The sequence below is a fragment of the Gavia stellata genome, chromosome 9 (assembly GCF_030936135.1).
Source record: "Gavia stellata isolate bGavSte3 chromosome 9, bGavSte3.hap2, whole genome shotgun sequence".
Classification (NCBI taxonomy): domain Eukaryota; kingdom Metazoa; phylum Chordata; class Aves; order Gaviiformes; family Gaviidae; genus Gavia; species Gavia stellata.
Genome location: NC_082602.1, coordinates 21,455,175 through 21,469,814, shown reverse-complemented (window position 1 = coordinate 21,469,814; position 14,640 = coordinate 21,455,175).

The following is a 14,640-nucleotide window of genomic DNA, read 5'->3' as shown; positions in this document are numbered from 1 at the left end:
GAATGTCAGCACATGGGGGCAAGCACTGCTTTTTCAAAGTGTTCATTGTTGGTGCCCTGTCTCCACGTGTGGCGGAGATCCTGGCTCCCAAAGCATTCAGACCTTGACAGGAGCTGGGCGCCACTCTCTTCCCACCAGTGTCTCACTGGAGGTGCTGAGGTTCCAGACATGACCCCCAGCCCCTCCCCCTCCTGCTATTCATTCCTGCCTGTGGGAAGCGATGGAGGCTGGCAACTCTGTGTCGGAGGCTAAGGGAGCCTCTCTGAAGAAACACTGCCCCGAATGATCTCACTTGGTACCTAGCCTGGTTCCCAAATACCTACTGGAGGTCTAAGGAGCTGACATCTGAAAGCCTGGCTGTATTCTATTGCAGGCAGCAGAGCGATTCTGATACAGGCAAGAAGCAAATCATGTCCTCTCTTTTCTCAATATGGGCAACAAGAATGCACTTTCTCTCCCATGGGGCACTGAAGAATGGGATGGGGAGAATTGGTCTTTGTTTTGAAAGCACTGGAAATCAGAGATGTTAAAAGCATTTGCAGGGAAATACTATAATTTAAGAAGATTGTAGGAGAGTTTTGGTTAGTGTAGCTATTCAATTACCTATAAAAATGGAATTTACCACGTAGGAAAAATGGTTGAAGGAGAAAAAAATCCCTTCTTAAAAGAAGCTGAAGACGGTGTCACTCTGGTTTCAGAGTGATCTTATTTTTAACTTCTACTGCGAAATTTTGACTGTATCTGTGTATTTTTACAAAGTCCTTAGGGAGCCACTGCAATTTTCTTGTACTTTTGGGGAGGGAATGTGATTTTTTTTTTTAAGCTAGAAACTAGTCATATATGGCTTATTAGTTTTTACCTGCATTTATATTTCCATCAAACAAAGTTCTGATAATCGCTATAATAAGGGCTGTGTTTATTTTGCCAGAAAAACTTTTTTGTTACAAAAAAATCTCACAGGAAGAACATCTGTTTTGAAAAAAAAGCATTTTCCTCTAACAAAAAAACCCCTGCTTGTTTAAAAGCATTTAACTTTTTTCAGAGCAGGTTGGGAAAAAGCAAATGAAATGAAAAAAAATGTGGGCAGCTGAGAATAAAGGTAACAACCTCTTAGACTGGCTACACATGTGGGTGGTGGTGGTGACTATGCTTTTCCTATGTAAGCACAAATGGCTTCTGAGATTTCATATCTTTATGATCTTTGTTAAGGTGGACCAGCTCCTCAATAGGAACCTGCCCAACATACCTAAGCACTGCTCTTCCACCTTAAAGTAAATGTTCAGTGAAGCAAAGCTGAATTTCACACAGCCAGGTAAAGACCTGTGGAGTGCTCACTGCAGAAACACAGAGGTCAGGTTAAACTGGGCTCTGTCTCGCATTTCACCTAGCTCCCCTGTCTGTAGCTTGGCAGAGCCGGGCACCAGATGAAAGGGGAGGAGACGAGATGGTGAAAGGGGTGATGACAGATGGGTACCACCCATACATTCCTCCTCAGATGCATTTTCACATCTGTTTGGCATTTCAAGGGTTGTTTTCCTATGAGCATCACTGGGAGACATCCAAGCAGGTGAGATCCTGCACTTGAAAGGCCAGGAAGGAGAAGAGTTTACCAGGGAGGTACATTGGACACGTGTGGTAAAGTGTGGCTATATAAATTAAAGGGCTGAATGAGCCTCCAAAGAAATATGGACTATACAGCTTTTATACCAAAATCAGTGGGGTCTCTGGGTTTTCCTTTTCCTACCAGGGAGTAGGTATTTTTCCAATGGTCTGAACTCCTGACCCAAACTTTTGCAGATCCATAAGTGGATGCATTTTGTTACTCCCCAGATGCTACTATTTTTTAGATCTAGGTCATCTATGGAAAATAGGACTCAGATGCTTAAAAGTCTTTGTAGGAACTTTGCCTGGGGCAACAAACAGTCTGTCTTTTAAAATCTTCTTTTACCCTGTGGGTGTTGTTCAATTGCAGCTTCACAAGTAAAGCCAGAGCCCTGTACATGCTTCCATTGCCTTCTGTCTTGTCAGTAGTGCAGTATGCTTGGGCATGAAGCCTCCAGCCCCAGAAATGACAGTGGGTACAGAATGCTGCAGGGTTCCTCCTCTGCCGTCCAGGGGAGAGGAGCACAACCACCCTGACTCTTCCTCCATCCGGACAGGGAGGGACAGAGGCAGTCGTTCAGTAACTGAGATTTTAAAGTGCCTTTAAATACCTTAGTTGAATATCTTTGTTCTCTGACTTACCAGTCCTGCTGCTAATGCAAAAAGCTGCAAAGATCTTTTTATGAGAGTTTTCAGCGGATTTTGTTAAATGGAATAAACATACATGTGTAAAATTCAGCAAACCCAGCTCTGAGACTACTGCTATAACAGCATTAAGATAGTACAGTAGTCAAATCAATGTCATAACTGAATCTGAAGCAATGAGCCTCAGTGAGGCATCAGTGAGCTCAAGCAGCAGGTGTCCACTTCAAACTATGGGTTCCCCACACCACGGAACATGTGTGCAGGTGCCCAAAGGAGACGTGTTCCTTCAAACGGGTGTCTCAAATATTGTTATGCTCTTCACGGGCCCAGGACATGATTGCCTTTAGTAGTTTTTGGATCTTCCACCCAGGGAGGGAGCCCAGCATGTGAAAACTAGGTCAGCTCTGGTTAGGGCATTAAAGGAGACAGTGACAGCCTGATCTAGCAAGGAGGCAACCTCTACTTTGGCTCCTCTGCTGATCCAGTAGAGCAGGATCTTCTTCTGCTCTAAAAAGAAAGCAGTTGCTTAACCTTAGAAACCATCTTTAAGCTTTGGGACCAATTAAGTGGCATACTGCTTTTGGAAACAGATTTGATCTATTCAGCTCACAGCAGGGCGGTGGGAGGCCACTATGAAAAGCCCAATCACTCCTGACAGTTTCCTTGCAAAATCTGCTAGTGAGGTGTCACGGACAATATTTCTTCTGTATCACAAATGCTGACTGTGAGTTTGGTCCATAGAAAAAAGAAAAAGCCATCCATCTGGAACTCCATATAAGATTCTTCACCTATTAATGGATTTTCTGTTATTATTTCATTAACTCTTGAAAAATATTGCCTGGTGGGAGATTAGGAAAGCAGCTAAAGTTTAGAATTTTCCCATGATATTTAACACTTAGACAGGGCTACCTTTCCATTTTTGTCAGGATAGGAGCTACTTAGGATAAAGAAATTCAAGACTGCTGCACACCAGACACAGGCCATATTTGGGTAACTTGCCTCATGAGAATCAAGTACAAGTTTCAGACTAAATCTTCAAGGCACGCTATGGCATGGATCCAGTCTATCTAAAAGATTGCCTGTAGCTCTGGAATGAGGACAGTGAGGGAAAATCCTTTTCCAAACCACAGTGAGACTTTCTGGTTCCCAAATAAAACTGTTCTGTGTGGTGATGCCTTCTCAGGGATGGATGCTCACGCTCTCCTCCATGGTAGTAGGGCCTCAAACACCGCAGTATTGCTGCTGGATACCACTGGGCCTTAAAAGGTCACCATCAAGCACTGCAGTCCCTGTTGTTTTTCTTTACAAGGGGAACATGTCTCTCATAGGTCCCTCTGCCAGGGTGTTGAGTGGATGCACTTGTACAGGAACGCAGCCCTCCAGCCAAGCAGTGAGATCTTCACATCTTTTCTTGGCCAAAATTTTGCTTTCTCCACTGTCTCTCTATTAGCCAAGCTCCTTCGGAGGGCAATGGGAAGCCTAAATGACACTGATGGGACTAGTGGCTGCACTAGATGGCTCATTGATCAGCACCATGACCATGGACAAGTCACAAGTCTGTTTTGAAGAAGCATGTTGCATGTGATTTTTTTCAGTTATAGTTACTTCTTTACTAAGGTGGTCTCTGCTAGGTGGTAGTAGTGGCCTGAGTGTCCTAGAAGGGAAGAAAGGCAGAGCTCCATAGGAAAGACAGTAGCTAAAGTGCCTCTCTACTATTTGAAGGAAGTGGCACTGGACTCTTTGGCAGGTGAGTTCTAGGGGGACTTTTACCAAGAAGCCTGGAGTTCTCAGGAGGGTTTTAGTTCCATCAGTTGATGTGTAACATAAACCCTGGGCTCAGAAAATAACAGGCATTAAAGGCTATCAGGGATTTACAGTCTGCATTCCTAAAACTCTAGAGGGTGAGGTATTAGGTGGAGGCTAGAACCATTTATTTTAGTTATATTAAACGGAAACTCTAGACACTGTCTGACTCTGCCTGTTCCTACTGTTAACACCACCTGGCAGAAAGGTTATATTATTATTATCTGTTTACTTTTCTCCTTTTAAAAATCTTTCAGCCTTCTAATCAGAAATGGGCACAATGCCATGGACGCTAAGAGACCAGGCTTAAATGAGGAAAAGCCATCAGATATGGAAAGTGGTTGCAAACATTTTTCATCCGGCTATGTGGGCAATCCTTGGGAATGCCAAAAGGATCTGGACGAAAACAGTCTACTATCTGTAAAAAGGGAAGACAAATAATATTTTTCACAAAGATACAGAGCAGCTGTACTCATGAATCTGTAGTTCAGGTAAATGCTGGCTCACTCACTCCCCCCACATAGCCAGCAGCTAACCAGGACCGGAAGGACCATTGCCTGGGTGGTGGGCACCAGGACTCCATGTCTCTGCTAGCAGGTCTACGATCTTCTCCAGGGCACTGCAGACTCATCAAGCTCTGTGCCTCACTTTGGTCCTTTGCGATATAGTTTGGATAGTTGGTTGTTGCGTGGGGTTTTCCCAGGTATGTGGCAGTTCCCACCAGTGAGAATGGCAAGAGTTCAGTAGGGCTGAATGAAATAGGTGAGAGCTGAAGGAGAAAAGAACTACTCTGAAACATTTCCTGGGGCCTCAAAGCTCCACCAGTTCCTTGCACTTCTATCTCAGGATCGCTTCTGCTGCATCTGTAAAATTTGCCATCCCCAAAAACGCAGATGGAAGGGGAATTTTCCCCACACTATTGAAAAGCCTTGAGCCAATTCCCATGTTCAGCACATTGGGAGAAAAGATCCTTGCAGGTGAATGACTCTCCTCTCCATTTACAGCAGGACGAAGTGAAAATCTTGTTTCAGGAGCCTTTTGGAGGCTCCCTTTTGGAGGCAGGGGGAGTGAAAGCCTGCTCAGGGATGGCAGCCTGCTCGGGAATGGCAGCTCATGTATCTGTGCAGAGGATCGCTATGATGTTTCCAGGCCCTGTTGCTCTGTCTGTGCAAGGTAGACCCAAGCTGCTGACCTCCACCCCACTCAGTAAACCAGGCAAACCAAATCCATTTTTCTCCCTGGCTCCTCCCGTAAGGATATGACACTCACAACACTCTTTTAGCATGGCAACTGCACCGAATCCACCAGGAAGAATAAATTAATTCTTAAAAATAAACAGCTGGCCATAAAAGAGTCCAGGAAAAACCTGGCCTCTGCTCTTCTGATAGCCTAGGGGTCTCAATGACAAATCACCCTTGCTACCTACCCCCAGTGAATATTTTCTGCTTGTCAGGCCAGCTAATTGTTTCGGAGTGGATGTAATACATCTCCTGCCAGGAGAGGTTTGTGAGGCACATGATGCTGTAAACGATCTTCTGTTTATCTAATCTCTTCTCTTGCTGCTATCATTGCACATATATACAAACTCCCTTTATAGCTTCCCTCCAGCCACTGCTCTGGTTACAAGCTTAAACAAGTCCTTGCTCATTTTAGAGCTACATCTTATTTAAGGAAATGAACGCAATAGCACTAGGCTGTTATTGTCTCCTAGCAGGTAAGGTGGTGTGCTGTCCATACTCAGCCTACTTTCAATAGCAAGGTAATGATCTTTGCAGAAATTTCTCTCCCCTTGACAGCTGCTCAGCTGGGACACAGGTCTGCTGTTCTTTGCTCATCTCACATATGCAGAGACAACCCTAGTTTGATTCAACATATGGAAATAAGCCATAAAAACAGATCAACATACCCAAGTCAGAGGAAGGTATAAGAAGTATGTCACTCAGGAGCTGGATCCTGATTTCTGCTGATGAGATGGCAATGCAGCTCACTAGAAGACACTCGGGCAAAGCTGAAGAAAGATGGGACATGAACACACCATCCAGCACGCAATACGTATTCCTAAAGAAAGTGCTTAAGCCACAAGACTGCAATAAAAACGTGGCTTAGTGTGTAGGCCAGTTCTAGAACTGTCCTTTTCTCTGTGTTGCCAGAGAGAAATGTGAGACCAGAGAAGGTTTTATGATAGCTTATAATCTCCCTATCACTTTTGCAGTGAGTGAGCGGGCAGGCGATTAAGTTTTAATTGAAAAATTGGAGGGAAAGGAGGAAAAAATCAGAAAAAATAAACACTCAAGTCAGCAAGTCACATTAGTGACAGCAGCTAATGTTTCTAACATGAGCTTTAAATCCTTAGCCTCCCTCCAAAGCCATTGTTTGTAATGGTCTTAATTGGTAATAATTTAGCCATCAAAATAATACAAGTACATTCACTTATTTGCTCAGAGCCTGGATCAATATTAATAGGTCATCTTAGGGGAGATGTATTTAGTTTTCATTTTAGAGATCACCTGCAGAAAAGACTTTGGGTTTGTAAGCTGGGTATCTTTGTTTCCTGAAACCAATCTCTGAAAAGAAGAAGCTGGCTGAAGGCATTAAGGTTTGTGACGGTGGGGAAAATGGACCAGGACATTCCTGGCAGAGAAAGCACTGCTTCAGCACAGAGGATCTGTCTGAAGCCATCTAAGACCTGGTCTTACGAGGGCCGGCACCTGCTGGGGTGCCAGGATTTGCTCTCCTGTGGTGTACAAATGGTGCAATGGTCTGCAGCCTCTGCTTTGGGCCACGGGCTGCAGCTATGCGCTCTTATCCCAGGCTGTGGCTGTGCCCTTTGCTTCTCCGGGTCCCTTACTGCACCTGCCCCAAGTGTAACCCCAGGAGCAGTGCCTAGAGCTTCCTGGGTGCTAGGATACTCTCTTGATGGCCTTGATCCACCACCCAGTTGAGTTTCCCCATCTACTATATACAGCTATTAACTGGGGAGGGATTGTGAAGAATATAGTGATATACAAGAGGGGTAAGGCTCTCTTTAAAGCATTAAAAAGAACTGCTGGCACTGGTGACAATAGGAAATTACATTTTCTGTGTAAAAGGAAAATTAGGCATTCAGGCATTCGAGTCCCCAGGAGGAGGGAGGCTAGTTAATGAGTGCATGTCGAAACATATCCACTGCCAGTGAAGACACTTTTGAAGACAATCCAAACACAATATCCAAGCGGATCAAATTTTTTCTTTCTAGAAACCAGCCCAAATCCAGCTCATGCCAGATATCATTTGCCATCTGACATCAGCCTGTGTGAGATCCCAGCCCCTGTCCCACTACCAGGTCTTGGCAGCACAAACCTTGCACCCGTGGTCCCTGTGCTCATGGCTTCAGACCCCAGAGAGGAGTCCACTGTGGAGGGAGTTTGTTTCTCTGCATCGTTCATGTAAGACAAGGGTGGCGGGGGCTGCGGCTAGGGGCTGAGAAGAGAAAATACTGAGTTTGTCATAGGCTGTAGCCTCCTGATAACCAAGGAGTTAACATATTTTTTAGTGCTTTTGTGTTGGGCGACACTTACGTTATGAAATTAGCAAGGAATTTAACAAGAAGGCTGCTTTTGCACTGAAAGTATACATGAGAAAACCTTGTCTTTTTAGCTTTGCATTGCAAGCTCATTTTTGACTCCAAATGGTCTTTTTTCCACTCACTCATTCAGGAAATATGGTGATTTTTCCCATCATCCTGGGGAAGGGAACAGGAAAAATTGTATATTTCTGTGTTCATAAAGGATAGAATATGACAAATGCAATTTCAAGCCATTTCACCCTTTGCTGTGAATATTTTCACATTGTCCCTCTGGGCGCCCCAGATCCAGATGGGTTTTGCATACTGCTGCTGGGGCTTCTTATCCTGGGCAATACTGTTACCCAGGGTTAGGAGATGTATTTGCCATTGCAGCAGTTGTAAAGAGGACAGAGACCATCCTGGGCAGAGACTGGCCTGCGATTCTCTGCTGATAAATAAACATCTCTGTTTCCCTTTTGCACTACGCAACTTGATGGTAAAGGTTTCAAAGAAAAGTTGAGCTGACATCAAAAAAAGACTCTCCAAGGCAAATAAAGGGAGATTTATTTTCTTATTCAGGTTTCTCAAAGGCTCCTTCTCTGTGCCCTTTCTGTACACAATGTTTTTCACCATTCAGGAATGCTTTCATTTAAAGTCTGAAATAGCTTTTTGTATGTCCTGGTATCTTTCTTTAACTGCAAAATAAACATTCTTTCCTTAATAGGTCTAAGGATGTGGGGTTTGGGGCAGCATGTAAATAATTGATCCAGAATATAATTTTTTGCTCATTGTACTATTTGACTTTGTTTTTCACTAGGCCACTCTCTATGTCCTGGTCTCCTCATAAAAGTTTCTTCAGTATAATGCTGTAAAGATGTAATTTTTTTGCTTAAGCCAAAGTAGTTACATCAACTCAGCTTTAGTGTCAAGAATGTGACACCTTTTGTATTGGTATAACTTACTTCTCTTGCTGTGTAGAAACAGAAATGGCAGTATGTGTTCCCTTACACTGGTATTAGGGCATCTGCAGTGGATGGGGCTGTATTCATGCAAGTCTGCTGGGATGGTTATGGGGGCAGGTAGAGAAATCTTTATTACCAAGTAGGATCTACTGAGGGATTATCTCACAGCTGCTTTGCCAGGTCCACGCTGCTCTTGGGAACAAGCTGCTGGGCAAGAAGGACAACAGGGCAGATCTACTCTGATTGCAACTTTATGACCCTCTCTGAAGCCTATTTTTTCTGAGGAAAAGAACAAACCACTCCCAGCCCTCTGGCACAAGCAGCTGCCACTAGCATTATTGAACAAGGCAGAGCATGCCTCATGCTGCTGCTGGGTTTTTTTTAAACTAGGTAAGTAAGATGCGGCTGTAATGATGATGGGACTTCAGTGTATTAAACTGTAGACACTGGTAGGCAGGGATGCCTGTCTGCGAGATGAATTCCTGCACAGTGATAATGGGTTATCGGGATTTCCTGCATGGCTGTGTGAATCGGGGCCATCTGTCAGCAGCTTTCTGTGGTGACAGGCCAATGCTGAAAAGACGGATGGAGGGAATCTGAAGCGAGAGACCTTCCCAGCTGTAGGGGAGGCTAAGCTGGATAGATTTACAGTCTGTCTCATTCTCTTTAGGAGTGATGCTTTCCTGAAATGTTTTTTTCTCCGTACATGTGATATTTTGGCATTAGGCTGTTCCCCAGGTATTGCATTAGCTGCTGGGAAAGAGAATTGCATGGACTCAGCTCAGGTAACCACTGTACATCCTGGGCAGCTGTATCTCAAAACCTGCCTGAAGGTGGGACGATGTTTTACCCCAATCCTAACTTTCAAAGATTGCGGAGAAGACAAATCAGGAAGAGGCAGAGGGAGCTCACCCATTTTCTGTAACAAGACAGAGATTAAAGTTACAGCTTAAAAGTAGCTGCCTTGTGCTCTGACAACAGCTTAGCAAAATATTTACTATATCGTCCTTGACTTAATGTACTTTTTGGTGATTCTCTGTGCTATCCTATGTAACCAATTTATTGCAATTCAAGTATGCCATTGTTGGTTTTGAACCCAAACAAATGGTTTTAGTGGTGATTTAGGTTTAAGAAATAGGAGCTGCCTAGTTCTGGTGAGCTATCCTACAACAACAAACCAGCCCAGGCAGTGCAGTCCTCGTAATAATGCTGCTTTGTGGCAGTACAGATTAAATGTCCAGCCTTTCTAAGATTTCTATGCTTTCTTTGTGGTACTGGAATTGCTGAAGATGAGGTGGTTTAAGGCTATAAGCAAGGCCAGGGACACTGGAGAAACGTAGTATCTTTCATTAGGCAAAAGCCTTCAGTAACTGAAGGCTTGTCTAGTTTTTCCAGCTATGTCGTTTAGTCTAATAAAAGATATTGCCTCCCCTTCCAAACCTTTGTTGTGGACATTTTAAAACAGGGCTCACTTTTAAAGAAACTGCAAAATTAGAGAGGATGCAGTGGAAAGCCACACACACACTCCAGAAAATGGTCTGAGAGTTTGGAATTTCGTTGCAGTATGGGAATTGGAGAGCTCAGGGTACTTGGCATGTCAAGAAAAAAAAAAGGAACCTTGCTCATACTGGTAGATGCCTTCATGGGAAGAGCTTACTCAGCTGTGAAGGGCTTTTTACTCTTGTGAGGTGAAGGCAAGAACCACAGCTGGAGATTAAATTTGACCTAGAAATAATGGCATTATTATTTTTTTATGGTATGTTGCTTTCTATAAGCTTTCTTCTACATTCAGCTTGCAGGCTCAATATGACAGTAACAAAGTGAAAATATAGGACCTGTACATCGCATTGACTGATCCTTTCCCCTCTTATAAAGAGTAACTCTAGACATGAGTTAAAAGAGCATGGGATTAGCTCCAAAGAGTCTGAAGTCCTGCAATGTCTCTGAGGCTAAGGAGGATACAGAGATTCCCACCTCTCTGTGTTTGCTATCTTCCTCCAAAGTTAATGAACTACCATACAGCCAGGCACTATAAATAATGAACGACCTAAAGAACCAGTTGGAGACCACTAAACACTGGAGGGATTTAATGGCTAGCCTAGGATTTAAGAGACCTGCATCAAAAGATCTGCTCTGTCCAAGGGAGTTAGCAGCTATTCCCTTCCCTCACATTTATCTGTGAAGATAAATGCATTAAGGCTTGTAGGAAGTTCATGTGCTGCAAACTGAAGGCCAGGTGCTTAAGAACTAATCAAAGGATGTGGACATACAATAAACAGTTTGGCGGCTGATGGAACAGGCTTTTAAGAGAATCCAAAACCTTTCCCCTGCAAAAAGCAGAGTGAACATTTGTCTTACTGGCTGTTCAACAAACATTGTCCCAGCAGTTCTGGCGCAGCCACCCAACATGCCTGTCCGCCATGCCACCTGCCCCTGCTTGCTTCTCAGTGCATTCAGTGCAGGTGGCCACACCAGCCTGGTGAGAACATGGAAATCACGGGGAGAAACAGTGCAATACTGCTTGATGATTGAATAGCATCAGCCCATAGTCTTGCACCCAGTTAGCAAAGCCCAATTTCAAACCAATTCAAAGTGAAGCAAGAACAAGAGTGTGCACTTGCAAGTTTTTCCTCTCATCTCTTTGATTCTGCTTCTTGGTTTCCCTCATCCCCAGGATTATTTTGCCTTGAAAATAATCAAGGTCCTTTAGACCACACACATTAACAGCCTCATGGAGACAAAGCAGTTTGCCACCCACATATTCTGAAGCAACCCAGCTGTATAAAGAGGTCAGTGGCACACTTAGGGTCCCCCTTCCTTCTGACTGTGAAGTTGGAAAGATGATATTGCCTGACCCACTTGATTTGCTGAGGAGCAGTAGTGCAATGGATAACGTGTCTGACTACAGAGAAGAGTGTCAGCAGGTCTCTCTGCTCACGTTAACCTTTTATCTGTCTTGGGGGTATGAGATGAAGTTCCTGCTACTTGAAGATTTTGTCTGGGGGAGAGGGTTAGCAAGAGATCTCATCCAGGGACGGAGACTTTTGTAGACCTTGGTTTGTACATTTGCAGAGGGTGGAAGCACCAAGCAGGAGGGGTGGGATAATTAACGGGAGTTGCTCTCCGATCAGTTAGCAGCACGCAGGCCCTGGCCCCCAGAGCAGCTTGTGCTGGTGGCTGCAGCTGAGCCCAAGGCGTAGCTCTCCCGGGCTGTTATTTCCAGCCTGTTCAGGGAAGGTCTGATCCAGAGCCTGCTGAAATCCGCAGGGGTCCCCGGCTGACTCCAGTGGGCTGAGGATCAGGCTCGTGCTCACAGGTGCTGCCTCTGGTGAGACTCCAGCACAGTCACGGGGAACTCGGAGATGGGGCTGATAAAACAAGCCACAAAAACTGGCTTCCCACTGGCCCTCTCCTGCTAGGCAGAGGCCCCTCTGCTGCTGAGCTTCTGTTAAGGGGTGTCAGGTGCCTGCTAATTACAGCTAATGAGGAACTTAATTGCCCTTCAGCACACGCTAGCTGTCCAGGCTGCTGTGTGGTTGGGGGTGTTTGTCTCCTTGCCCTGCTCTGGCCCACACACGTGGTGGGAAGGGGCAGGAGGCCTTCCCCTGCCCTCAGCATGGGGGGGCTCTGTGGGGAGGGGTTGTCCCAGACCTACAGCCCCAAGCACATGCCTGTGCCCTTCTGGTCTGCTCCTTTGCGTCTGGAGGTCCCTGGATGTGGTAACCCTTCCTGCTGGGGTCTGCCTCCTCAGCTCAGCTTGGGGACTCATGAAGGCTTCCTGGCAAGGTATGTCCTTCTGGAGGGGGCTTTGGGTTTGTGCAGAGGCTGTTGTTGTGGGCTGTATGGGGGTGGCAGAAAGCAGGATCCTGGTGTTCTTGAGTGGTGAGGGGCTGGTAGGCCCCTGCTGACAGGCTGGGTCCCCCTGCCTTGCCATGTGCTGAGTTTGTTTTGGTCCAGATTGTCCTGCTTGGTCTGTGTGTTTGGGGGATGGAGCCAGGTGGGAAGAAGGTGCTTGTAGAACATGCACAGGATGGCAGGCATTGGCTTGGACACACTCTACTTAGAAGCGTGCTGCCCCTTGCAATGTAGGAGCCCAGTCATAACCCTGTCTCTTGCATCAGTGTCTCCCCCCTCCCCTGACTCCCCAGCACCATGCCCTGTCCCATGTGCCTCCTCTCCTCTCTGTGATGTGGCACGTTTAGCTCCTCTCCTCTCGCCTATGTATCTGCATGTAGGCTACATCCCTACCCTGAGAAAAACTGGATCCATACCTCATCTTATGCAAAAGATGGTGCCTAAGTTCAGGTAAAATCCAGGTAGGCAAGGAGATGTATAACACATTGCATGTTTTAGAGAGTTTTGTTATACCCTAGAAGAAGCCTAGCTTCCCTTCTAACCATTTAACAAGTTAAAATTACTGTATTCCAGTTTACCAGATCAGTCATCTTTTTCTTTATGAACAAAGGCAAATCCTCTCTTAAAGAGCATAACTCCCAGACTAAAGTTGTTCTTAGACTATTTACATTCAGCACATGGCCTTTTCTTTCCTGAAGGCAGCTGATGTGTAACCTTGATTTTATAAAAAGACCATTACTGAGCAGCCTAATGGGAGGTAATACATTTGTGTGCGTGCGCTTGGTTGTGTTACTCCAGGATAGCTGTGCTGGCTGGAAAGCATGGCTGTGGGTTAGAGCTGGGTGTGATTTACCCTCAGCAAAACTGACTGGCTCTGGCAAAACGTCCTTGTCTGTTTGATTTCATATCAATTGAATATGTTCTCAGAGACTTGAAAAATTATGGGGTTTGGATTTAGTTTGACAGGACACAGCCAAAAGTATTTCAGCATTTTTAGCAGCATTTTTTTGACTGCTAAGAAATTCTCCAAACCACCTAATCTGACTAGATGGCTGAATTATTTAAAAAAAAAAAAAAAAAGGGAAAAAAAGGGGGCAAGTAGTAAATGGAAGGAAATGGGATCATTTCAATAGCTACCAGGTGGTGGATTACAGGAGATCCAAATGCCCCTGTGTTACAGTCTGATGTACAGCAGGCAGCTTGGATGGCCCTGAGGGGAAAAGGCTACAGGCCAAATTATGATTCTGGTCATGCTCGTCTAAGACTAGAGGAAGCCTTTCAGCCTGGAGAAGTTTAGAGAAATGGCTGTCTTGTGCACAAGTCAAATGCACTCATCCAAGAACCCTGTTTTACAGGCAAAATAATGCAAATGCTAAACTATAAAGCCTGTATTGAATCTTTGCTTTCCTGTAGAAGTGCCTCATGCAGTCATGTTTTTAAGCCTCCTTTCAGTGGTTGGCAGGCCAGAACCATGCTGGGGAGCTGTGCAATAGCCCAGTTGTAGTTCACTTCTGATCGGTGACATGGGCTGACACTGTTATGACACATGGGCACAGGGGGAGGCTTAAGCTTTTATGTGCTCTGAATGCAAGGCTCTGGGATGAGTCTCAGCTGAGTGCACCTGCAAAATGCAGGGACAGCTGAGCACCACAGCCCTGAAAAGAAAAGGAAAATCTTCCCCACTGCAGAGATATCCCTTGCTGGAGAGTGGGACTGGCTAGCCCGGTAGCCCAGTTGGAGTTCGATCACCTGCTTCAGTCTGTTGTGTTAATCCTTCCCCCTGATAACTCTTTTGAACTCATTCTGCGGGCTGGCCTTGGCCCCTTTCTGCTCTGGGATGGGTTCACTTCATTTTTAGTGCTTCCATTTCTACAGATCGCCAGTGGTTTCTGGCTTTGGTGTGCGCCGTTAGCGGAGGTAGCACTGGCAATGTACAGGGCAGGGCAGGAGTCTGCAAAGGTGGGTGTGTCTCTGCTCTCTGGTGGACCTAGGACAAGTCCCAGAATTGTTTCGTGCCTCAGATTTCCCATCTGTGGGATAAGTGTGTATGAAGTATGTGAAGACAAGTACATCCGTGTTACAGGTCATGTAATACGCACTTTCTTTCAGGCAACATATAGCTGGTGCAGCTTAAGGCAGTACCTAAGCTATGCTGGATCACTTAGCCCTAACATGAACGTGCCTGCAGTTAGGGAGCAGTTCCACAATAGCTTTTTCTCAGGATGAACT